The sequence below is a fragment of the Eleutherodactylus coqui genome, chromosome 2 (genome assembly GCF_035609145.1).
Source record: "Eleutherodactylus coqui strain aEleCoq1 chromosome 2, aEleCoq1.hap1, whole genome shotgun sequence".
Taxonomy (NCBI): Eukaryota; Metazoa; Chordata; class Amphibia; order Anura; family Eleutherodactylidae; genus Eleutherodactylus; species Eleutherodactylus coqui.
In genome coordinates, this window is record NC_089838.1 from 235,233,886 (window position 1) to 235,261,726 (window position 27,841).

Genomic DNA, 27,841 nt, shown 5'->3' on the forward strand with positions numbered 1-27,841 from the left:
CCTCTGAAAATCTTCAGATTTACAAACTGGCAGATAAACCACAGCTTTCACATCGCGAGTTACATAAATGCCAATAATTTATCATCTTGTGACACGCGCCTGTTTTGTTTTTGTTACACATTTTTCACTTTCAGTAAATAGTTGCTGTCTGTCTGTTTCATTTTTTATTCCTAAAAAAGGGAGTGTTGACTTGATGTTATTAAAATGACTTTCTTTATCTGTAGCGGTTTTGCTTTTTTTCCATCTTCACTTTTTTATATTATGGGTTGGTAATGTTGAGGGCTTCTGAACCACTTGCCAATTTTACATAGTTATGGTCTCAAGTTGCAATATTTCATTAAGAAGTTGTTAAACCGTACTGATCATCCCAGAAGATTTCCAACATAGTGACGACATATCAGAAATTTTGATTAGTGGGGTCATGGTTCAGGGACTCTACTGATTGCTGAAATCAAGGGGCAGAAGTGGTCAGCTGATAGAGTTTATATTACTAACTCCATCTCTGAAGATCAGCCAATGAGAGCCATTTTATAGTTAAAGGGGCACAGTACATAGCTGAGCACTTCTGCCTCTTTGTTTCAGTGATTTGGTGGGAATGTCAGCTTGTAGACCGACACAAACAAAAATTTCTAATGTTGCTATGAAATTCAAACGTTTCTGAAAGGCTAGAGTGGCACTTTAAATAGTTTCAAACACTTGATTGGAAGCTTTACAATAGAAAATAGGCTAGGGAGCCAACATAATCCCCTTGCAGCGAGTTACCATTAAAGCAAAAGTCAAAACAAGGTGACCACAATTTGAACAGCATATCTTAGTAGAGTGAGTTTGGAAATGAGAACAAAGAGTGTTTATCAGAGATGATAGGAAGTCTCTCTCTTTGGACCAGTAAATAACATGGCTCTATCAGATTTGTAATAGTCTAGAAAGGCCATGGATTTGCAGGAAAGTAGACCAGGTCTTTAGGAAAAAGTCAATTTTAGCCCTCGTGGCTGACAGCTTTTCATAGAGCATTATTCTGGAAACTCACTTTTTTACTGCATTAAGAGAAAGACAGACCAAAAGCCATTGAGAGGCAACATAGATTCTAGCGGCCATACAAATAATTTGTGCTAATTAAGTTGTTGATAATTATACCCAGGTGGCTTATCTGTTAATAATATAAGTGACGGGTTAAACAAAAAGGGCTTAGCAATTACTTTGGAGATAAGATCAGCAACCTGCTTCGAGAATGATTTGACCCTAGGACATATCTACCAAACATACAATGTGGACCCTAGATCGGGGCAATCTCTTTTTAAAAAAAAGATTCTGGGGGAAATTTATGCATTCTCAGGAGTACCCTAAAGTATACCCTATGTAGTATCTTAATAGAAGTTTCAGCCAGGGTAACCTGGTGGCTGCCTTTGGATATAAAAGTGCGGCATTGATGCCATCTGGGGGGTGTGAGGGAAATATTAGGCTCTTGTTCCCAGTGTTGCATATAGGGCAACTTTGTGTCCTATGGAGGTTGACTTGAAGAAGCATACAACAGCTAAATTATCCCCAGCTGCAGGGGTGACCAGAAACGCACTCTATAAAAGGAGGTCGGTGTACTTAGGGATGACGAGCTAAATAAAGACATAATAGACATAATAAAGCAATACATTTTAGAAAGCTTGAGCCAGTGTTGTATCGGCAGGTAATATTTTTCTAAAAATTGTTGCAGTGTGAAAAGTTGGAATAAAGGCATAAAGTGATTAAAGGGGTTCTGTCATTAGAAAAAAAATCATTACTTACCTATTCCTCCCCAGACAGTCTTCTTACTGCATCTTCTCCTCACCCATCTTCCCCTGGCTCTTCCAGTCTCCTGGGTCACATCACCTCCAGCCGGCCGGATCCTCTTCTTCCTGTGACGTTGCATACATTTTCGGCAATCTCCTTCCTGCAGGTCAATGTATGCTATGTCACTAGTGACGTGATGTTCACTGCCTAGCAGGGAATGGCAAAGCGTATGCCGGGCTATTGCCATGGCTCTTGCATGCATGGTACTGCCATCTTACGCTATTGGCACTCTGTTTATTAAAAGCCTACCCAAAATCCCTGTCACTGGCAGCCAGCAAAGAAGCATTTCCTAGAGTTCCCTAACCAATCAGATGCTTCCTGCTGCTTTTACCTGGTGAGCCCTCCAATGTACAATCTTGTCACAGTTACAAACACCTAAAATCGATTTTTATTACTTTTGATTAAAATAACAGGCTGACAAAGACAGACTACAAAAAACACTAAATTCATTCAACTGAACACTTTATATGCGAATACCGAAGAAGGTGATGTGGTTAGATTAGAACCAACATGATTGGGTCGGGTCTGATATTGGAACTGCAAAAAAATAAATAAATCATCATAACGTTCACTTTGATGATCACACCCTTAATTAAGAAGTGTGTATATATATATACTTACATAAACAAGAATAGGGAACTTCTTGCTGACCTGTTCTGCGACTCTACACTGAATAGGCTATCATATTCATCAGGAATTCATCATTCATCCTGTATGCGTCATTTGACATGATGGATTAATACATTCACCTGATATCCTTGACTAATGCTAACCCCGACCCAATCGTGTTGGTTGTAATCTAACCACATCACCTTCTTTGGTTTTTGCATATACAGATAGTCCCCTACTTGCGAACATTCGACTTACGAATTTCGCAAGATACGAACTATCTGTCCTGCACAGTATGATGTAATGCTATGGCATTACATCATACTGTGCAGGGACTGGGCAGGCTTCTATCAAGCCTGATAGAAGCCTGTCCGGTCAGATCACGGTTGCTAGGCAGCCGGGGGCCTTCTGAAAGGCCCTAGGGCTGTCTAGGCAGAGCGCCTATCAAGCCGTGCGCTTGATGGGCACTCTGCATAGGCAACCCTGGGGCCTTTCAGGAGGTCCCCGTCTGCCTAGCAACCGCACAGCGTCCCACGATCTCATTGTGGGACGCTGTATGGGCCTCCTGAACGTCGGATGCAGGCTGTTTCTTACTCCGGGCACCCGGCGGCAGCAGTTCCAACGGGCCGCGCCGCTCGTCAGAACTATTAACACTTTAAATACTGCTGTCAGAGCGGTATTTAAAGTGTTAACAGTTCCGACAAGCGGCGTGGCTCGTCGGAACTGCTGCCGCCGGGTGCCCGCTGTAAGAACAGCCGGCACCCGACGTTGTATGGAGTGGGATCCTTGAGATTGCAAGGAGTAGTGTTGGTGTCATGGCAGCTAGGGGCCTTCTGAAAGTCCTCAGGGCTGTCATGATAGAATGCCTATCAAGCCACGCCCGTGGGGTGGCTTGATAGACTGCCTGTCTGATCGCAGTATGATGTAATGTTATGGCATTACATCATACTGCAGGAGCAATCAAAGCATCACAAGTTGTTGTCCCCTCTGAGGACGAAAATAAAAAAGTAAAAATAAAATCAATAACGTTTTACTAATTATTAAAAAAAGTAATAAAAGCTTAAAGAGAACCTTTTGCCATATTTATAATAAGAAAATCTAAATAATAAAACAAAAATACATAATTGGTTTTACTGTAACAAGGGACATTATGTACTCTGCACAATGAGCATCATCAGAAAAAAAATAAAGAAACGCGCTTTTTTGGTCACCCTGGAAAAAATGCAATAAAAAGTGATGAAAAAGTTGTATGTATTCCAAAATGGTATCAACACAAACTGCAGAAGTTCCTGGCAAAAAATGAGCCCTTGCACTACTATGTCAATTGAAAAATAAAAAAGCTATTGCACGTAGAAAATAATTTAAAAAATATATCTTTGAAAAAAAATAAAAGTAGTACAGCAAAAAAAAAACTATATAGGTTTGGTAGCGTAGCAATCGTACTGACCCATTTTTAGATGTATTATAGCAACAAAAAGAATTTAAAGTGGCGTTTGAAGTTTTAAAAAACCATGACTGCTTTTTTTTTCCAGAAGTAGCAAAACTTTTGTCCATAGCTGATATTGCAGGTAAGCCCCATTCAAAGAGAGTTCTTTGAGGTTACCTAGTACAGATACATAGTTATAGATTTTATGTGGAAAAACTGTCTAAAACTTGTGTCATGCTGGAATTCTATTTTTGGTGTCCTAGAACAGTAGTACAATTATACTTAAGGCCTGACAGGATCGTCAATTAGTATTAGAATACGCTGTGAAACGTCTGCTAAATCATGACCAAGAATAGTTGATTTTGACACTCAGTAGAAGACAATTATTTGGGAAGTGCTTTCCATTTTTTGTTTATTTGTTCTTTATACAGATGTATTTACAATGGATAGATTATTCAACAGATAAGGCAATAAATCGTTTCATACAATTTCACATGCCTTTTACTTGTTGTTTGCTTTTCAAATGTAATGTAAGTGTATCCTAGTTGAGAATCTCCAAATGGACTTGATTTTGATGTTTGGGCTTTGTGGAGAAGAATGTGTTGACATACTTAGGAAATCTGTATTTTATTTTTGCTGTACAATATGAAGTTCATATGTTTGTGCTGGCACTGTAAAATCTACAACTTAATTTCAAATGTATTGAAAAACACAATTAAATAAGGGTTCTTTTATGAAAAAGAGGTCTTAAGATCTATGGAGAATATTTCATAGATGGACATGTCTATATGGTAGCAATTAGCTTGTTCCTCTATATCTTAAGCAATGGCAGATCCTAGTTATCTGGTTATAAAGGAAAATGTACCATTTGCTCTTTGCATTTTCTCTTTAGTGTCCCAGTGATCTATGCCAAATAACCACATGGACATAAGTAAGTAATGCACCACACTTTCCTTGCATGACAGGACGTTGGAAAGTCAAGCAGCCAAGTTTTGCAATTCTGACCTGGGCCTGGAAATGATAATGTCAGAGGATTAGTATGTACTAATTATTACAGGATGTGTTAAGATATTTCTTGTGGGTTAGGATAGTTTCAGGCTTATCAGACGTCTCACACAAAGTTTTTTTACATATGTACAAATTAATTCAAAAATTCAGTTGGAACAAAAAGAAACAAAAGCAATTTGATTCTTTACGTGCAAAACTACAAATCATTCTATCCCTTCAACTAGTGTAATGAATATAGAACAGGAAGTGACCAGGTAACTCACCAGCTTTTACCAAAGTGGTAAGAAAAGTTTATTCAAGTTTCAGATGAAATTGGACAAATATTCTTTCATAGCTACCAAAGACTTTAAGTTCTCATGGAAATTAAATAATTCCTAAAAATGTAGATTTTTAGTATGCATACACCATCATAAATGTATACATATGGTCACCATATACCTTAGTAAATGAGTTGACCTCATTGTAGATAGTTCATTATCCACATCCATTTATATACAGCAATAATACACAGTGTGATTTTAAGAGCCCTGTATGTATATTGTGACAGCTTGGGGGTTGTTAGTTCATCAGATTGCTATATTTCCTTCACCAGATAGATGGTCGCATACCAGTAAACTGGGTCCAGGTGGTATAAACTCAGTAAATCTGTTATTTATTGTGGCAAATTAACAAAACCCATACACAATCTTCACACTGCTGTCATTTGTTACCGTGTACATGAGCATGTGCAAGTCCCTATTTGTGTGACCACTAAATAACAGAGTTTTTGCACTGTCTAGCATAGGCCTAGTGTCTAGGGTATCAGTCTATGGGGCGCCATCTCCTGTCAGAATCGTGGCTGTTCAGCTAGCAGCAGTTCACTCTCTCAGGTCCTCTGCAAATCTGGAGGTTTTTACCTCCTCCAGCCACACCCATACAAGTGTGTTCTCATTAATTGGTGAGACTAACCCTGTACCTGCCAAATATTTCCTCATAAAGTCTGCTCTCCCTAATGTCCACTTTTGGCACTGAACTATGCATATTGGTTACTATATTTTTTTTTATTAAAAAAATATTATTGTATATTATCTTTGAAGTTATAGATCACAGAAGTCATTGATGTGCACTACCAAGATAAAACATGACTTTTATTAAATTATTTAAAATATCAAAGTGGACCAGAAGCAATAGAAAAAAGTGTATGTAGAAGGGGCTGTGGCTCATAAGGTACGCTCTATACTGTACGCTAACAATACAGATTTTCCTTATAATTGGACTATACATGAGAATCATGGATCACCGGAGGGAGTGTATTATGGTTATATGTGACTATTGTTTCTGTCTTATAACAAGCTTATTTTGAGATATTGGAAATATCTTTTTGCAGGGTGGCTTATTCTACTCTATGTATGCTTTTTAGCAATTTTCTCACAACCAATTATTTATCTGGTTTACTAAGAAGGATCATCTATATCTTTTCTTAATCACTTAATATGGGTTTCATTTTGGATATATAGGGTGAGGATCCAGCACGGGTGCTCCGCATTGTTAGCGGGCACTATAGGGCATCCTAGGGACCTCCCACAGTTCTACATACTTTTTTTCTATTGTTTTAGGCCCACTTTTATATTTTAAAGTAATTTACTAAAAGTGAAAAGTTTCATATAAAGTTTCATTAGATTCCAACAACTGCTTCTTGGTGCTTGATTATTTTGACAATGAGTGTATATCAGCAGATCCAGACAAACTTTTTAGACCATTTTTATGTTATATTGAAAGAATATTTGGAAGACCCTATCATTGTCATAGTTAGATAGAATTAATACTCCTAAAATGGATATTTTCCCCAATTGCCGTGTCTCTTCCAGACACTACTGCTCTAAAACTTTTTTTTCTCACTGCCATCTATTACAGACAGATTTGCCTGTGGAGATTCCTTTTCCAGATTAAGACATAAGATATTGACCAGACACAAGAACAATGGAGGAGCGGTCCTTTTCGATTTTTTACTTTATTATAAAGCTGCCTTCCTGTCCACCCTGCTAGGTGCCTCACACCACACCAGTCTGCAGCCACCCTTTGGTCAGTGATAGAATCCAATGAATTTCCCATTTCTTCATTTGTGTGGCTCCTTCACTGTGATCATCCTAACCTTGTCTCCTTATCCTCACTTTATACAGTGCTGCTGGATTTTGGGGATAATAGATTCCCTCAAACTCTCTGCCTAACCATGAGATTGGAAGAACTTTATAAACCAGTCAGATATGAAGGTTCACAACCTCTAACCACCCACCCCTCCCCACATAAAACCTCATGTGTTATCCTCAATAACCCCTCCCCCTTTTTTGTTTCCCCACCCCCCCTTTTTTTGTTATTGTTTCGGCAGTGTTAATTCTCGATAATTATTTCTAATGATTATATTTCTGATTTGGATAAAAGGAAGTAGTTTGTTTTTTATATTTTGACAAAAGATACGCATGACCTTCTATCAGGATTATAAATTATACTGATGTATTCTGTATTTGATTTTCATCAAACAATGACTGATTGGTTTATATTTGTTTTAATGTATTATTACAAAATTCAATAACATTTATGAGAAACAAACTCTGCCTACCCTAGTCGGCTTATACTACTCTTCTAAAATCCTATATTTCCCACTTGCATATTTTGGTCAGTTTTTTTGGTGAATGCCCCTTTTCTCTTTTCTACAACTGCGACATGTAATCTTAGAAGGGAGGCTGGCCTCATATGAGTCTCTTCGTCCAAATCCAGTCCCGCAAGGAGATTTGTGGTTTGCCTATGGTCAATTGCAAAGCTTCATCTCTTCCTTATCAGCTCAATCTCCTATTATATCTTTGTTAAAACAATTTGAATCAGATAATTTGCTTCAGATAATTTGCTGTTACATCTTATTTCATATCTCTATAGGTCACTTCAGGGGCCTGAAGACTGCTTGTCGAATATTGCTTGTTAACAAATGGGAGGATGAATCGGGCCATCCCTTCTTCAGAGTGGGATCGGGCTTCCAAGAAACACATTTCCAAATTCTGACCTACTGGTATAGGTCTCCCTATCTTCTCATCGCATTTACCCTGCAATTCCAGATCTCTGATCGAGGTGTTGTGGAGAGAGGGGTACTGTGGCTCACATTTGGTGGAGCTGCCCTGCATTTAAGACTAAATGGGATGAGATAATCTCCTTATATAACAAAGCGATGCCTAACCTCAATTTGCAATAGCCAAGCATTAGCCCTGTTCTCCACTGCTCTGCTACCAATGTCCTCCTTTAAAAAAGGGGCTTCTCTGCCTTTTTTTTATGGTTATGTGGGTTCTTATTGCCAAGTCATGGCATTCCAGCTTGGTACTGATCAGATTAGAATGGGTTGAATTACTTCATACCATTATGAGAATGTTGGATCTCACTGCCTCATAACACTTTTGAAGGCTTTACTCAGGTATGGTCTCTTTGGACCTGGTTTAGAGACTCCTGCTTTTGCTCGCCGGGTGACAACAGGTAACCTAGACTAGCTGCCTCTCAATTGCTAAGTTCTTAACACAGCTCTAGACCCTAATATGACGTAGTCTGGAACATCAACTCTTTTTCTCCATCACTACCATGGCTCCCTTACCCCCTTCTTCTGTAGAAACCCCCATTCTTGTTCCTTGCCTTGTTCCCTTTGCTGTTTGTCTTGTGATCTCTTTGTCTTTTTATCTAGTTTTAGTGTTTGTTTCTTGTCTGATTTATATATGTGGTTTACATTGAAAAATGAGGATGTGGATCAACTTCAAAGGTATATAGGTGATGCTTATTACACAAATGTATGTTTGGCTGATTACATTCTACCTTTTGTTATGTACTTGAACAAAGCATATGCCCTAATAGTGTTTATAACAATAAAACACCTTTGAATAAAATGGTACAATCAGTGAAAAGCTTATCTACACCTTTTTACCAACTATACCCAGTTTCCCGGGCTATCATAATGCATGTTTCTGAGAATTGAGTAATTAAATATTTGCTAAAAACTCCAAGTGATTTCTATTTATACTCAGGCCACAAGCTATAGTGATTTTGATTTAAGCCCAAAAGGAGAAAAAAATAGTTATTTCCTCTTCCTGTGATGTCACTATTGGACTACACTTCTTTGTAATCTTATAGACTATAACTGAATGCACTTGTCTATCTCGCTAGACAAGTAAACATTTGGTCATAGATAACTTGTCAATTTTCACACCATACATGCTCAAAGGGGTAATTCCATTTTAGACATTTATGGCATATCCACAGTAAGCATATTTGGCTGTTTTCATAACACCCATAAAAGTGAATGGGCAGAGCCATGGACATGTGGGATCACTAATCCACTCATTCTCCACCTGGAGGCAGTGACCAGCTCACCTGGCTGGACTGGGAATGGGGGACACCAGTTGTGAAGATAAATGTGGGTCCCACACTAGGCCCACACCTATCAGACATTTTTGCTTAATCAATTTTTATTGAAGAAGTTTATATTTTACATAACCGAAAATCAACATTTTTCAATCATTGTCATTGCAAATATTTATCATTAAACATATTACATATAATAACTGAACACAAACATGTAATTAAGTAACAACACTGATAGATTCCTGATTATGCTGATGATCCTCATTCAGCATCACTGTCGATCAAAAATAGGGTTTAGACAGTTGAACTTGTCTAAACCGTATTCCTAAGCTTTCCTGAATATCCTATTTCTTAATACTGCTTCCAAAGTTAGAATTGTTCTAATTTTAAAAAAAGGGAGTAAAAGTGGGGAGCAACCCCAATCCATACTTCACTGGGAAAGAAAGAATACATCACATAAGGAAATATGAAAGGAAAAATATGTGTTTATGACCATGTAAAGTTACCATTCCTCTATTGAGATATAAAAGGAACAACCCATCCTAGACTGCTGTCTGTGAGTTATCAATCAATCTTCTACATTCCGGAGATTTCTGGAAGTGCATCCAGGGACTTCAAGTGTGTATAAACTTCTTCCGACCAACCCTCTCCTCCAGCACCAACTACTCCATAAACATCAACTCATTAACCTCCTGTATCCCCATAAGACATTTATGTTTAATTAAGGTTTATGATATTAATAAAAGCATATAAAACAGAAATAACAATCATATACAATGTGTAGAAATAGCATATTAAAGTGCCTATAACAAAGTTGGTCATCCAATGTTATTTCACAAAGAAGGGTACTAACTTTAATGAGTTAAAACAAGAATTGGTTAAGTTAGTCCAAACAATGCCATAAGAATGTTTTACTAATTACAATCAAATGAGCAGTAATTAAAGGGGTTGTCCCGCGGCAGCAAGTGGGTCTATACACTTCTGTATGGCCATAATAATGCACTTTGTAATATACATTGTGCATTAATTATGAGCCATACAGAAGTTATAAAAAGTTTTTTACTTACCTGCTCCGTTGCTGGCGTCCTCGTCTCCATGGTGCCGACTAATTTTCGCCCTCCGATGGCCAAATTAGCCGCGCTTGCGCAGTCCTGGTCTTCTGCTCTCTTCAATGGAGCCGCTCGTGCAGAATGCAGGCTCCGTGTAGCTCCGCCCCGTCACGTGCCGATTCCAGCCAATCAGGAGGCTGGAATCGGCAATGGACTGCACAGAAGAGCTGCGGTCCACGGAGGAAGAGGATTCCGGCGGCCATCTTCACAGGTAAGTATAGAAGTCACCGGAGCGCGGGGATTAAGGTAAGCGCTCCGGTAAGCTTTCTGTACGTCCCTGCATCGGGGTTGTCTCGCGCCGAACGGGGGGGGGGGGTTGAAAAAAAAAACCCGTTTCGGCGCGGGACAACCCCTTTAAGTCCTAGAAGAAGAGAAGAGGGAAAAAGAGAAACGGGGGGGGGGGGGGGGTGAGAAGGGGGAAAGGTGAAGGTGAAATGTTAGTGTTATGAGAGATTGTGTTGATAATATTTGAAAGTCATGAGTATGCTGGAAGAAGAAACAGGGGCCCCAAACAGTAGTGAACTTTTTTGGGAGACCCAAGTCCTCAGCTATTAACTCCTTCATCGCCATTATTTCATTAATCTCCTGCATCCCCTCAACAGTGCAGGGGGTCCATTGGGTCTTCCAGTGTCTAGGTATGACAGGATGTGCCGCCACCAGAAAGTGGTGTAGGAGCTCTTTCAATATGGAGGCAATTGAACCAGGTAGAATGGAAATGAGGGCAGTTGTGGAGATGCTACCACAGTATGTGGAAAACACCGAGTCCCAAAAGGGCCTAAGAGAGGGACAAGTCTCACCATATATGTAACATGCTTCTGAAGCCCAAGCCACATCTCCAGCAATTTGGGCAAGATTGAAGGGTAGATGTGGTGTAAGAACATCGGGCACTTGTGAAACAATAAAAATGCTTTGTTCCAGTCATCTGACATTATTGTAATGGCCAATTCCTTCTCCCAAGACCTCTAGAACGTCAGTGTCCTGGTGAGAGAACCCCCAAGTAACCAGTCATACATTTGTGAAAGGCAGCAGGTTGGAGGCGACTTCTTGGTGAATAAGGGAGGTGATTCTAAGGGAGTCAAAGTGGCTGCAAAGTCCGGATGTGTACATTGAATATCAGAGATGGAGGGTGTTGGCGTAAATGCTTTATTTGTGTTGTTCTTAGCTTCCCAGCCCCTCAAAAATGCCACCTATTCCCCCATGTACGAAAGATAGAAGAATAATGCATAACTGGTTGCTAAACACTTAAAGTATAATTTAATGTCAGTGTTTAACAGGTAAATTGGTATACAGCTGGTGTACTGTGAGGGGTCCTTACTGAGTTTGGGGATAATAGTAATGAGTGCAGAGGAGGACTGAACTGGAAATGGGGAGAATGGCGAAATAAAGTTAAATATTCTAATGAGGAAGGGAGATAATTGTTCTCTGAACATTTTGTAGAAGCAGGAGGAAAACTGATCTGGACCAGGGCTTTTGGCTGTAGGGGTAGATTTGATAACCAAGTCTACCTCCTCTGTGAAATCTTGCTCTAGGCAAGTACTAGTTTCCTCAGACATCATAGGTAGGGGGTTATCTTTGATATATTCCTTGATTTTAGCTTGTAGGATGTCTCTAGGTTAATCTGAAAGTGGACCTTTGATATTATATAGGTCTTGATAAAATCTCTGAAAAAGGTCTGAGACAATTGTCAGGTTGTGAATTTTACTATCTGCGGAAGTTATAAGATAAGGGATAAAAGTGTGTGAGAGTCTGGCAAGGAAGTAGCTACATTTGCCAGTGTGTACATAAGAATATCTTTTAATTTGTTGTAGGAAACAAGTACATTTTTATCTAGTAGCGTTTTGAGTTCTAGTCTAGTGCTAAGAAGGTTATTTAAGGTCATTGAGGAATGAGTGGACTTCGGAGAGATTTCTAAGTTATGGAGTTTAGTTAACAGGGGGGAGACCTTAAAAGAGTTTGCTTTCTTCAGACAGAAACCGTACTTAATGAGTAGACATAATATAACACATTTAGGGCTTCCGATTGGATAGGTAAAGAAGTGAAAACAGTTGCATGATTTTATAGGAAATCGTTGATTGTTGAACAAATTTATAGGGTACAGACTGACTCTGTAATCTTTTTCTTGGGCATGAAGAATTAGGCAAACATGATCTAACTGTAAGTTATGGAGACGTTGTTTGATGGAACTTAAGTGGAAGGTAGATAGGTGGCCTCTACAACATGTGGAGTCTAAGGGTAGATGTAGTGTGAAATTAAAGTCGCCTCTAACCAGGATTACCCCTCAACAAAATCCTCTAATTTACAGAATATTATTTTTAAGAAGTGAAACCGGTCGGTATTGGGGAGCTACCAGTTACTAATAGTGTTGATCTTACCTTGATGAAAAGGTATCGACATTCTGTGTCTATCAAGCTGCCCATGACCTCGTGCTGAAGAGATTTGTGAATGGCAATAGATGTGCCTCGAGACTTGAAGGCTTTATTGATGCTGTGAAACCAGACTGGGTAATTGTGATCACAGATAGCAGGGATGTGCCCCATTTTGAAGTGCTTCTCCTGAAATAGAATAAAATGAGCTCTTAATTTATGCATTTGTCAAAGAATGTGGTTGTGTTTCTGAGGAGTGTTCAGACATTTAAGAAACAGACGTTTGTAGGGGTCATAATTCACATTAGCAGGTTGGTGAGGGAAAGAGAAGAAAATAAAAGGGGTGGGGTGGGTAAGGAAGAAACAGAAAACTAGAGAGATCCAAGAGGTTTGTTCTGGGAACTATCCAGGGACTAAATGACTAACAAAGAAATTGAACTAAATCTGCCCAAGTAAAATAGAAAAAAATAAGCCGAGGCTGTACCCAGCTAACCCAGAAACAGAATAGTAGTAAAAAACTAAGAATGATGATAAATTCACCTTAGACAAGTCCCGGAGGGCCAAGAGAAGAATTCCGTTGGGCCTCCAGGAGTTGCCAAGAGCAACATAATTGGAGAAGTGGAAGGATAGGAAGCAGTATCCTTTTCACAGAGCACCTCAATGTTTGAAGTTTTAATGAGATGAAAAGTTATTAATTATAATCCTGATGAAAAAAAAGGATAAAGGTATATAAAAATCGGTTAAGTAGCACCTTTTTTAGAACCCTTCGAAGTAAAAAAAAAAAAAAAAGGTTTAGGTAACAACATACAAACCGCAGACCTGCTGAATTAGCTGAAATAGACCAAAGACTGTCCTGTCGAACTTATCCCAAGTTCAACTCAGATCTGCTCGAGGGGAGTGTTTAAAGTGTAAAAGAGTCCTGTTGGAATTTTAACCTGGAGAAATGAATGTACTGGAACAAGATGTCAACTTGGAAAACGTCTAGAGTGCTGAGGGAAGATGAGCGTGGAGAGACAGGAAGTGGAAAGACCAGCAAGTCTGGAAGTTGTATGTTCTCTAGCCCCCAGGTCTGTGCAAAGGCAGCAGCTTGGTCTGGTGAATGCAAAGAAAATGCCCTTCCATTTTTGCATATAATAAGGTGAAAGGAATGGCCCCATTGATAAGTTGCACCCATTTCAGTCAGTGAGTTCAGGAGGGGTCTGAGGAGGCATCTCATACCTAGTGCTCTTCTTGAGACATCTGGATTTACATTGAGCCATTCAGACCAGGATTTTTTCCATGCGTGAAAAAAAATGCAGCATGTCCTATTTTGATGCACGATACGCACCATTATCAAAGTCTGCTGCATAAAATATGCAGTAAATATGCCTATTACATGCATATTGCATTTTATGAATGTAATATGCAGGCTAAATGCATGTATCACTGGGCTCTTTTTGTGACAGTCTGATTGTTGGGCTACCAACCGACCATAATGTTATGGCATAACGTTGCAATTTTTCATAATATTAAATGGAATAAGCCTTTATGATTGACTTTGAAAGGCATATGTCTTTTTTTCAACCTACATAACTATGTAAAAAAACAGAGTCCAATTCCAAAAAGTTTTTAGGATTAATTTGGTTTTGTTTTTCTATTTCATTCAGTATAACAAATGCACAATAGTTTAGCACATCTGGAAGAGAGCAAATAGTTTTTCACAGTATTGCATTAGGACAATCCTATGAGTTTGCCATGTGATGTTGTGTAATGCAGTAATCCTGATGCTTCTCACTTTATCTTGATATAGTCAACACTTCTGCTATTCTTTTATACCATCTCATGTGGCATGTGTTGTCTCATGACCACTTTACTGTACAGTATTTTTGAGTTTGTATTGTACAAGTCTTGTCTTTTTAAGACAGGCTGCAATGAATAGAACATGTTAGTTAGGCTTTATTAATCATAGTCTGGCTAACACAGTAAAAATAGAAATGGTATTGTTTTACCACAATGACCACATTACTTTAGTGGACTCATAATGTGTTTCACATTTTGCCTACTCACATATCTGCAGGGCGAGATTGGGGTCAGGCATAGTAAGGAATTGGCTGGTGAGTGCTGGCAATATTTAACTCTCACACGACTGAATCTTGGTAAAACTGTTCTTATTTGAAAATTTGGGAGCTCCAGTATCTTTCTGTTCACTAATATCTGAATACATTTAGTAGGTTTTTATATGGTTGAAATAAAAGTTATATTCTAATGTATGCACTGCTGTAATTGGTTCTGTATTAGTAAATACCAGAATTTTTTCATGTCATCACAATATTGGAGAAATTGTTTTTAGTTATTTACCTTAATTTTTTTGCATCCTATAATTTACAATTTATTCAGTAAGGGTGAGATTTAGATACTTTTGTCACTACTTTTTTCATTGGTAAATACGTTTTATTAGATATGCAAATATAAAAAATATGATGAGATTTCCACTATTTTCTGTTACAGTTTCAACTCATAGGAGTAAACTTGTGTTCAGAGTTTGGCTTAACATTTTGACTGGAGTATTGAATTCACCTAATAAAGGTTGTGATTTGGGATGCTCTTGCTATCATGGGGATCCCACACATACCATCATTAATCATAATTGCAAATTAGGCAATGTATCATTTACTGTCTAGTGTGCTGCATTTCCCAGGCCACCTTACAACATTTGTACCACTAGTATGAAAAGTCTATGACAGCGTCTTGGCGTTTGTTCATTCCTGTATATTTTGAATAAAATCTCTAGATTATAACCCTTAGTAAGCAAATCCTTCCAAAATCCATTTCTAGAGCCAAGTCAACTATTGACTCGTCTTCTGATCCAAGAAACAATAAAACAGGCATAAACTTATGTGTAATAAAAGATAAAATTCATTTTTCTCAGCTCCCGAAACTGTCATATATCTACTTTAGCTCTTATAGAAGTATATATATGTTAAAATATATATTTACATTGTTTTTACTACTTGTCCTTTTGACATTGAAAATGCACATTGGAATACTTAAAAGCGTGGGTGATAAAACATTACTGAGGATAAAATTCATGCCCGAATTTACCCTGGCTGTTGAATATACAACCTGTCACCTTTGAAATCCAAATGAGTAAAAAGTTATTGGGATTACTTTGATTCATATTCCTGGAATTGGTACAGTGCAGTTGACTTTAAACTGGCAAGCCGAGAACATAATGCAATACAGAAATACTGGCCTGGGAAATGGCAGTTTTAACTATTCGTACAATATGTAGAATAATCTAGCTGTTTGCAAACCTACTTAGGAAATAGTTTCTAAGAAAAGGTTTTTATTAGAAGTAGACATTTTAGACATTAACATACCTTAGAGTAGACCAAACATGACACTGCATAAGGATAAAGGTTTAAAAGAAATCTGTCAGCATCTATGAACCCCATAAATAAACATATGGGCTCGTAGGTGCTGAAACACTGAATCTGGGAATGTAAGTATCATACTTACCTTTCTTGGTGTTCCCTCGCTGTGAGCTGTTAAAGCAGCCGTTGCATGCATCTGGCAGACATAGTCCCTTGCGTAGAATGAGAGAACTAGACCTCTCATTCTATGTGTCCATAGGTTTATGAGCTTATAGTCTATGGTATATATAAGAGCTGAAAGATTACCTTTAAGGCATAAGGATGTTAGAAGTCTTCAGGTACTGCATCATGTAGCTGAGACCAACTAATGGCCATTTAACCAGGTCATAGTAAATCAATTTGCTTTACAATAACTGCATGTATTTTGCTTATTCACTGGATGTTTGTGTAAGTTTCCTGTGGGTGCTGGCTTTCTTCCAAACTATACTACATTTTGTGGCTTCCTAAAAAAATAGGCCATAGTGAGTATTTTTACTTTACATAGAAAAATTAGATTATCTCAACATGGAAAAATGACTGATGTAAGTAAATGCTTTCCGCTGTCAGACCTGAGAAATAGTAAATCTACTTTCCGATGACTTCACATTGCACTGTGTCGGACACGAGGAAAACAAGACGAGTGGAGTAGCCTTTATTACAAACAAGCAGACATCAAAGGTAGTAAATAGTTTTAGAACAATGAGCGACTGTATCATTGCTATCCAGATATGTGGTAAGCCAGTGAACATCTCAGTCTTACAGGCTATGCCCCAATGACGGATGCTGATGAGGAAACTATTGAACATTTTTATGCCGACGTCCAGAAAACTCTAAATGAAGTGCCAAAGAAGTACATCATTTACATTATAGGCGACTTTAATTCCAAAGTGGGCAGCAAGCCAAAAGCAAGCATCACAGAAAGATTTGGGCTTGGTGAAAGAAATGAAGCCGGTGATCGGCTGGTACAGTTCTGCCAAGAAATTCGGCTTAGGATAACAAACACATGATTTATACAACCCAAACACTGATTGTACATGTGGACATCTCCCAATGGCCTCCATCGAAATCAGATTGATTACATCCTGTGTAATCATCATTGGCTAAGTTCAGTCGTTGCAATAAAAACTTTTCCTGGTGATGACTGCAGCACTGATCATGAACTCCTTGCAGCCAAGATCAAATTCCGTAGCATTAAAAAGGTGATCCATTGAAAAAATTTGACACCTCAATCATACACTATTGAAGTAGCAAACAGATTCGAACTGCTTGACACATCAGAAAAGCATCCAGAGGAACTATGGCACAATATACAGTCCACAGTTATAGAAACAGACAGTAAGCATCTCACCTATAAGAAACGGGAAAAACAACGCTATTGATTGTCCGAGCAAACCCTCAGAATAGCCAATAAAAGAAGAGCAGCAAAGGCGTTCAGCATCTAAATGCCAATTTTCAGCAAGCGACAAGGAAAGACAAGGAAATGGACTGGAATAAGTGTTGCAAACAACTTGAAGCCATGAAAGGCCATATGTAAGGCCTATTCTCACAGGTCAAGATGGTCTGAAAACCTTTCATGGCACATAACGGCACAATCAAAGGCAAAAATGGGAAGGAACTGAATGACCAACAGAATATCAAGGGTAGGTGGAGGAAATACTCAGAAGAACTATATGCCTGCAACCACATACCTGGACCATTGCATAAGATGGAGCATGTGGACTTGGAGCCCTCCATTATGGAATCAAAAGTGGTTATGGCAATAAAACAACTAGCCAAAAACAAAGCACCAGACATAGATAACATACTGGCAGAGTTATTGCTGCCAGTACTAGTGAAAACCATCACAGCGCTGTGCCAGTCAGTATGGGCATCCACACAATGGCCACAGGACTGGAAAAGATCTGTTTTCATCCCTTTACCAAAGAAAGACGACTCCCAGAATTACTCCAACTACCGAATAATAGCCCTCATCCTGGATGCAAGCAAGATCCTTTTCAAAATTATGACAGAAACTGATATAAATTATACTAGAAATCTACTCCAGTTTATAGATGAACGATATATATTTAATATGTCTAGAATTATCCTGTGATTTACTTATGGCCTAAAAGTTTCCTTTTGGCATACAACAGCCAACTTTAGGCCAAGTTCACAAATGCATAATACTGGGCTGACTGTAGGGCTGATCACATAAACTAAGAACATCATAAGTCCTTATGTTGCTATTAGTTTTGGTGATTAGACCTGCAGTTGGGCAGATTTGCGTCTGTAATATAGGTTAGCATCATCACTCAGATGTTGAGAGCCATGGTGCCACCAGGAGAACTGCACTTAACTGCTCTAGCCTCTGATTAGCTGCAGTGATCAGGTGGCATAAGCATTCCTAACTACAGACTGGGAAGCTGCAGCACTCGATCTCTGTTTTTTTAATTATTTTTAAAAATCATATCACAACCGAACAACCCCTTCAAACACCCTTTATTTTATTAATGGACAAATCTTAACGGTATCCCTCAGATGTGATGTGACCATATTTTGCTCAGATTTTTTTTATTGAGACTGCCTTGTTTTTTACATTCTGTGTGCAGAAGTGGATATTGTTTTACTGTTTGCTCAAAGTACAGAATCTGAAAACTAATTGATTAGAAAGGATACTTCAATTCTCCAAAGGACAGCTTTGTTTTGTTCAGGATTTCCTTGCTTCAGAGGGATCTCCATGAGCTGCTTGATGACTTGGGAGCTCAGAGGAGATATAGATTTAGACATTAATTTGAAGCTCAGTTCTCAACATTTCTGTTAAGCTTCATACAGTAGCATTCATTTCTATGCCTCTCTGTTTTCAGATCGACCTGGCCTGTTTTACATTTCTTTTCACTCCCCTGTTTTCTGAAATTGCTTTATGCAATAGGTTTGGTGTTTTTTGGCAGTCCCTTCCCTTTACACATACATATTAATAATCAAGATACAATATAAAATATGCATTCTCACTTAAAATATCCTATGAAAACAGTTCCAAGAATTTGTCAGAAATATTCCTATTTGTGGGCATTTTTTCCTATTAGTTATCATCTTGAAACGTCAATACTGGCTTATATGACCAGCTGCTATTTAAATAGAACCTACCACTGCTCTTGACATGTCTGTTTTCATAAATATTTAATTGACCATCAGCAAGTGTTACTACCTCTATAAAAGCTGAGGTTTTAGCAGTTTGCTGGTCTGGAGCATTCAGCTACATGTATCATGTTGTGCTCCTGGGACCTGTGGTGCTATGGGTTTCCAAGAGCACACTGCTGCAGGTGTGGTTGATATGGCTGGCTAATGGTGTGTAGTTCTCCAACCACCCAATCACAATCGGTCTTCTGCACATAAATACCAGCCCCTCTTACTAGAGGGTGCTGGTCATTTTGCTATTTATCCATTTTCCTTTCAGAACTCTGGTGCTTGGAGTAATGCATGTTCTGTTTCAGTGTAAGCTACATACATGAGCTTCTGAATGGGATTCCTATGTCTGTTTGTTGATTTGATCAGTGACGTGTTCAGTGTCTGTTTACAGTGTTCAGACATTAGGTGTGAACAGTGTCTTGTTAGTATCTGTTTGTAGGTGTGGCAGACACCTGGTGTGAACAGCGATTTGTTCAGTGTTTACAGGTGTTCAGACATTAGGTGTGTGCAATGTCTTTTTCTGCATGGTGATGTCTGTAAATGTGCAGACACCTGCTGAGTTTTATGTTGTATTCCCCTATGTCTGTAGATGAACAGATGTAAGTTGTGTTATTTATGTTGTCTGGTATTCCTGCCTGTTATCATCTAGGGTGAGCCAGGCCCCCAGGTTCCAGTGTGGGGCCGTCCCTATCGGGACAGTCACCCTGCTTGTAGGTATGGTTCCCCTTTTGTGGTTTTAGTTGTCTTGTTAGAGTAGGGACTCACAAGACAACAAGGACCCTAAACGAAGGCTTGTGAGCTTACGTATTTTGGCCAAAATACTAACCAATACTTTGTACTTACTTATTGGCAATTCCATCTGCCCATGTATATTTGCACATTGGTAAGTATTTTGGGGTCTGTTGTCTTTGTATGCAAGTTCTGTTTATGTAAGTTATTGGTTTCTGTTTGAGTGCATCTTCATTCCTCAAGCCCTTATTTGGGTTGCGTTCATGTAGTCATTTCCATGGCCAGCACAGACGTAACAACGTGTTAACACAATGCCATTATTCTGGGAAGGGTTATAAGGTTATTTCAACACAATTTGGAGTCCATCATTCTACAGTGAGAAAGATAATTAAAGTAGAAAATATTCAAGACACTTGATGAACTTCCTCTGAGTGGACATCCTAGCAAATTCACCCCAAGGTCGGACTGTGCAAAGCTCAGAGAAATTGCAAAAAATCAAGAGCTCTACATGCCTCAGCATGTTAAATATTCAAGTTCATGACAGTACAATTAGAAAAAGACTCAACAAGTATGGCTTGTTTGAAAGAGTTAATAGGAGAAAGCCTCTTCTTTCTAAAAAAAAAATGGCAGCACGCCTAAAGTTTGCAATGTTGCATCTAAACAAACTACAAGACTTCTGGCACAATGTCCTTTGGACAGACAAGTCCAAAGTGGAGATGTTTAGTGATAATGTCCAGTGCCATGTTTGGTGAAAACCAAACACAGCATATCAACGCAAACACCACAAACCAACTGTCTAGCACAGTGGTGGAAGAATGATGATTTGGACTTGCTTGCTGCCACAGGACTTGGGCAGCTTGCAGTTATTGAATCAACCATGAACTCCTCTGTATACCAAAGTATTCTAGAGTGAAATATGAGGCGAACTATCCAAAATCCAAAGCTTGACAGAAACTGGGGGATGCAACAGGACAATGATGCCAAACACACCAGCAAATCTTCATCAGAATGGATAAAAAAGAAAATATTTAAGATGTTCAATGGTCCAGTAAAAGTTTAGAGCTCAACCTTATTGAAATGTCGTGGCAGAGCCCTAAGAGGAATGCCCACACATCTCAAAAAATGTTATAAAGAAGAGTGGGCCAAATATTCTCCATATCAATGTGAGAGACTGAAAAAAATGATACACAAAATGATTACTGTACTTCAAGTTATTCCTGCTAAAGATGGTTCTACAAGTTACTGTTTCATGGGTGTCCTTAATTTTTAACATACTACTTCTACATTTGGCCTCGTTTTTATTAAATTAAAAATAACACCGTGTAATTTGTCATGTTTTGATTATCAGAGGTTGTATGTACCTAATTTTAAGACTTCTATGAAACTAAAACCATAGAATTCAAAGAGAGTGTACTTAGTTTTTTTTTCCATGACTGTTCATAAAGCTGCGTAAGCCAGACACCAGCCAGTATCTACATATGTACAAATAAGAAGTGCATTAGGATGTATGGAGTTTGAGGAATTTGGGACAGAGTGTGTAGAAACGAAATAAATGGGGAATCTAGATTAGGGGATATGATATGCCTTCCAAAAAAGATGTGCTTTTAGGTCATGCTTAAAATTGTTGTGTTGGAGATTAACCTGATTGTCTGGGGGAGTGCATTCTGGAGAACTGGAGTGGATTAAAGGGGTTGTCTCGCGCCGAAACGTTTTGTTTTTTTTTCAATAGGCCCCCCGTTCGGCGCGAGACAAACCCAAGGGATGGTTTAAAAAAAAAAATATATATATATATTACTTACCCGAATCCCTGCTCTGCGACAACTTCTTTCTTCCTTCTCCAAGATGGCCGCCGGGATCTTCACCCACGATGCACCGCGGGTCTTCTCCCATGGTGCACCGTGGGCTCTGTGCGGTCCATTGCCGATTCCAGCCTCCTGATTGGCTGAAATCGGCACACGTGACGGGGCGGAGCTACGATGACGACGCGGGACCAGCTCTCCGGCACGAGCGGCCCTATTCACCAGGCAGAAGACCGGACTGCGCAAGCGCATCTAAAAACGCCAGAAGACAGCGAATTTAGATGGATCCATGGCGACGGGGACTCTAGCAACGGAGCAGGTAAGTGAATAACTTCTGTATGGCTCATAATTAATGCACGATGTATATTACAAAGTGCATTAATATGGCCATACAGAAGTGTATGGCCCCACTTGCTGCCGCGAGACAACCCCTTTAAGTAAAGTCTTGGATGTGGGAGTAGGAGACCATTTCCCCTTCTGTGATGCATTGCAGAACTCAGTCTTAGCAGAATGGAGAACACAGGTAGGGTGTTAGACACAGATAAGGGAGCAGATGTAGGGTGATGCAGTGCTCTAGAGAGCTTTAGATGAGAGTGATGAGTTTAAATTGTATTCTATAGTGGACAAGCAACCAGTGCAGTGACTAGCACAGGCTGGAGGGATCAGTGAAGCAGTTGGATGAAAACACAAGCCTGGCTACTGCATTTAGGGTGGATTGGAGAGGGGGCAGTTTGGGGAAGACTTTATCAGTAGTGACTAAAGGGGTTTTCTGAACGTTTTTGAATTGATGACCTATCCTCTGGATAGGTCATCAGTATTTGACATACAGTGGTCCACCACTTGGGACTCCCTTCCATCAGCTGAACATTTGGCCTGCTGTCAGTGCAGCAGGACAGATGTCATCTTCACTGGTCAGAGGAGGAAGTGGAAGCACTAGCTTCACTCCTATTGAAATCAGTGGAAGCACCATACTGCTCTTCCACTTTCTGCTTCTCTCATTGTCTGGATTGGATGTGACGTCTTGACCATGAGAGAAGCAGGAAGTGGAAGAGCAGTGTGGCACTTCCATTGATTTTAATGGCATTGAAGCCAGTGCTCCCACTTCCTGTGCTAACAGCTGATGACAGTGGCTGGATGATCAGCCGATGATGTACGGTAGTCCAGCCCATTAACTACTGAGAGGATAGGTCATCAGTTAAAAAAGCCTAGACAACCCCTTTAATAGTAGTGAAGGTAAGAATGGATCAGGGCAGCAATAAAAGTTTTGCTGTTATTACAGTAAGAAAAGGAAGGATTCTGATTCTGGACATGTTTTTGAGGTGCAGGTGACATAAGCATGCAAGTGATTGAATTTAAGAAGTGGAAGAAAGATCTGAGTTAAAGATGACCCCCTAGACAGTGGGCATACCGCTGAGGAGTTATGGTAGCACCACACACTAGAATAAAAATATCAGGACTGGGTAGGTTAGGAGATGATGTAAGCACCAGAAGTTCAATATTTGAAAAACAGCATTTTAGAGAGATGAAGTTAAAGACAGTAGTGTTTTGTAGCAATTGCAATGTGATGTCTTGGGAAGAGGTGTATGATTGGACATCATTAGTGTAGAAATGGGACTGAAAGTCAAATTTGCTGAGAGATTGTCTAATAGGGGCTTTCTAGATGGAAAAAAGTAGGGGACCTAGGACCAGACTCTGACGAACTCCAACAGTAAGGCCGCCTGCAGACGGGCGGGTCGGATTCGGCGGCGAGGATTCTTGCCGCGGGACCTGACCCGACGCCTGCTGGGACCAGCGCGTACTCACCTGCGCCTCCGGCTGTTTGATGTGCCGGCTTGCCGGGCAGCCGATGCATGCGCAGACCGGAGTCAGCGGCGGGTGAGTGACGTTTCTGTGTGGGGCTCTGCGAGTCCCGCACAGAAATCGAATATGCCGCGGTTTGTTTGCCATCGCGGTCGTCTGCATAGGATTGCGTTTGCTAACGCAATCCTATGCAGGCTTCCAGCGGCGGAAATCCCGCCACGGAATTTCCGCTCATGTGCAGGCGCCCTAAAGGGAGGAGGAGAAGAAATAGAGCCAGCAGATAATACACTAAATGAGCTGTTAGAAAAGTAGGAATAGCTAGATTAATACCCTGAGGAATGTAGTTTACAGAATGGGGTCACTTTTGGAGGGTTTCTCTGTGCTGAGTACTTCATGGGCTTTGCAAATGTGCCATGGCATCTGAAAATGATTCCAGAAAAATCTGAGCTTCTTCTTATCTATGTCCTGTCACATCACAAAGCAGCAGTTTATGTCAAAATTTGGCGCATTTTTGTATTCAAGGGAAATTGAATAGCAAATTATGTGTTGCTTTTTCTCCTATTATCCCTTGTAAAAATGAAATATTTTGGGCTATACCTACGTATTATTGGAAAAATTTGAATTTACATTTACAATTAGCGCTCCTTCTGTCTTGAGCCTTGCCATGTGCCCAAATAACTGTTTATGTCCACATATAGGGCATTTCTAAACTCAGGAGAAAGTGGGTAACAAATAGGGGGATTTTTTTCCTTTTGCCCCTTGTGAAAATAAAAAAATTGGGACTTAAACTATGTATTTGAAAAATTGTCATTTTTCATTTTCATTGCTCAATGTTAACAACTTCTGCAAAATATGTGTGGGGTCAAAATGCTCACTCCTTGATTAATTCCTTGAGGGGTGTAGTTTTCAAAATGAAAATCGCTTCTGCGGTGGTCATCTGTTCTGGGTACTTTATAAGCTCTGTAAATGTGACACGGTGTCCAAAAATTATTCTAGCCTTATAAGCTCCCCATACCTTCGGAGCTCTGCCATGTGCACTAACAGCAGTTAACATCCAAATATTAATCATTTCCATACTTAGGAAAAAATTGCTTAGTGAACTAAGGAGTCTTTTTCTTCAATTGACCTCTGTGAAAATTGAAAAAATTAGGGCTAAACTTATATAATTGTTAAAAAAAATTGTAATTTTTCATTTTCATGGTACAATATTAACAAATTCCACAAAATACTGTTAGGGTTAAAAATATGACTTTCTTGAGGCGGTTGAGTCATAGTGTGCACTAGGACCAGATGTGTGATACTTCTACAACTGAAGAATTGAGGTAATAAATACTAAGTTTTGTTTCTCTGTGAACTCCTGCTGTGTTACAGGAAAAAAAACGTAAAATTTGAGATCTGCAAAAAATTGAAAACTTTTAAATTTCACCTCCACTTTAATGTTTGTGAAACACCTAAAGTGTTCACAAACTTTTTAAAAACAATTTTGAATATCTAAATATTTTTGTGGTATGACTGTCCTAAGAACAGAAAACTTGGAAAAATGCAAATCTTTTAAAATGTTTTCTAAATTTTGGATATTTTTAAAATAAAGCAGAAAGCATATCAACCAAAATTCTACACTAACAAAGTACAATGTGTCTGAAAAACAGTTTCAGAATCAATCGGATAAGTGAAATCATTCCAAAGTTAGTGCAACATAAAGTGAAACATGTCAGACTTGAAAAATAGGGCATAGTCAGGAAGGCCAAAACTGGACGTGATGTTAAGGGGCTATGCACCAAACTAGGCACCAAATTCCTTAAGAGGTTAAAGGGATTGACCCATCAAAGACAATGCTTCTCAGAATATGACTCCTCCAGGGCATTCTCAGCATCCCTGGCAGATAGCTGATCATCCCGCTGCAGCTACAACCTGCCAGGAAATGGAAATTGAGCATTGCATGATAGCCATTCACATGAATGGCCGTCCTTGTAATAATACAAGGATGCTCAATTCACTATAACAGGAGCGGGGACCCTGCTCTATGACGTCCATGAACATAACTTTATCTTCTCGGGACAACCCTTTAAATGTACATACAGCATACATAATGTTACATAAGGGGGGGGGGAGTTTGGTTTACCCCACCTTTACAAATTGGTAATTGTGAACTATTGAAATCATTAACACAACCCTTTACACAGTCTACTAAACAGTCCATTAAATAGAAGGAAAGGAATTAGTGTACCCTTTTTAAGGTGGCATCAGGTCTTTTTACTAGCAGGAAAGCTGTGGAGCTCCAAATATGCTATGAGCTCCCTATAACTGTGATACTTTTCCTAACAACCCTAATAATTATAAATGCACATAATATAAAGCTATTAAAACTATGATAAGCAAATGCTTGATCCCAGTATATTTCAGACTTATTTTATATTCCTTGACATTCCGGTGAGCTGCATAATACACCTACACATGTGTAAAAGGCCAAAACATTATGCTGCTTAGTGAAATTCAATAGAGAAAAAACACAGTCATTAGGTAACAAATACTTCTATTTTAACTTCCATCATTTTTTATATTAGAATTATGTTATTTCATGAGTTGTTCATTTTTTTTGGTTCAAGATTTTCCACTTAAAAGTTAACAGTTGTAACAGAAGTCTTCAAGTTTTCTGTTGACCATGCATTCAGGCTGGTTGTGGGAAACTAATTAATCCCACAGCCCTCCAAGCTTTTTTATCATAATCACTTCCTCATACTGTTGCTAATAAAAAAAGTACAATAGAGTTTCTACTTTTCCAAGAGGTTAACGGCATATTGACTAGATATGCCATAAAAAAGAAATTGGTGAGGATTTACCCACTATGACCTCCACATACAGTATAGACGCCGTAAATGCCAGAAGAGCAATCGCACTTCTTTAGCTCCACATTTTGCACTGTTGCCTTGGTATTTGGGGGTACTAATTTGTAATCCAACTTGGGAAACAAAAGTACATTTATGCTGCCATCAAGCTCGCATAGATTTCCTCTGATTTGTTAACGACCACAATTAGTCCACCTCAAAAATATAAAAAAATATACAAAACAAGAGCAGTCTCCTGTTCGTTAATAACCTACATGATAACCAACTGCTATATATATCTACAACCATATTCAATATATGAAGAGAATAATTAACCTCATAACATTGTAAAAAACATTAAAAACCATTAAAAACATGAAACACTACCACTTGATGGAGACAGGGAGACATGGAGAGCCTATAGGAATGGAACAAAACTGATATGATTATTGAGACCGAGGGGAGTGACTATCTGTAGTGTGAAAATCTGTCTGCACTCCATCTGCGCGAATGTCTTCCTCCAAATGCCCCCTCAAAAAAATTGAATTAAAAAAAATGACAAAAAATGTTGGACAGCATTGTGTTGGGACACGGCCACCAGTTTTAATGTGTAGAATACATTAGTGTGCCCACATCGCGAATAAGAACTAATTTTGCACAACACAGTTTAAAAAGATTTAATTTCAAACATCAAAACGTTCATTGCAACAAATAAAGGTGCAACATTTCATAAGTACCATGATATCTTAAATAGCAAGTACTGTTCTAACATTATGTCCTACAATACTTTGAGGCGCCCTCGCCAAGCCTGTTGGCTCTCAGCATCGGCCATCCGGGTCTTCTTAAATTCCCTATCTCTTGATCTTTCTTCCTGTTGACGTTTTCTATTATTCTTCTGGTGTTTATTATACATATATTTGGCCATTTTTATTTTTTGCGAAATTTCAACACATCGAAGGCCGACATAAACAAGAATTAAATATTGAGGTTTTATTTATAACTAGAGATGAGCGAGCATACTCGCTAAGGGCAATTACTCAAGCGAGTATTGTCCTTAGCGAGTAGCTGCCCGCTCGGAAGAAAAGATTTGGGTTCCGGTGCTGGTGAGCGATGAGTTGCGGGATGAGCAGTGGGGAGAGAGGGAGAGACAGATCTCCCATCCGTTCCCCCCGCTCTTCCCCGCCGCCGGCACCCGAATCTTTTCTTCCGAGCGGGCAGGTACTCGCTAAGGACAATGCTCGCTCGAGTTATTGCCCTTAGAGAGTATGCTCGCTCATCTCTATTTATAACCTATTCTATAAAGCACAAAAAGACAAAACCAATGACACCTTAAACGTCGTGTCCACGCATCGGAAGCTGGAGCTAGACTAAATTAATGTGCGCCACTGCACATATTTTCTAGAAGTTGTAGAGTAGTCCCGCAG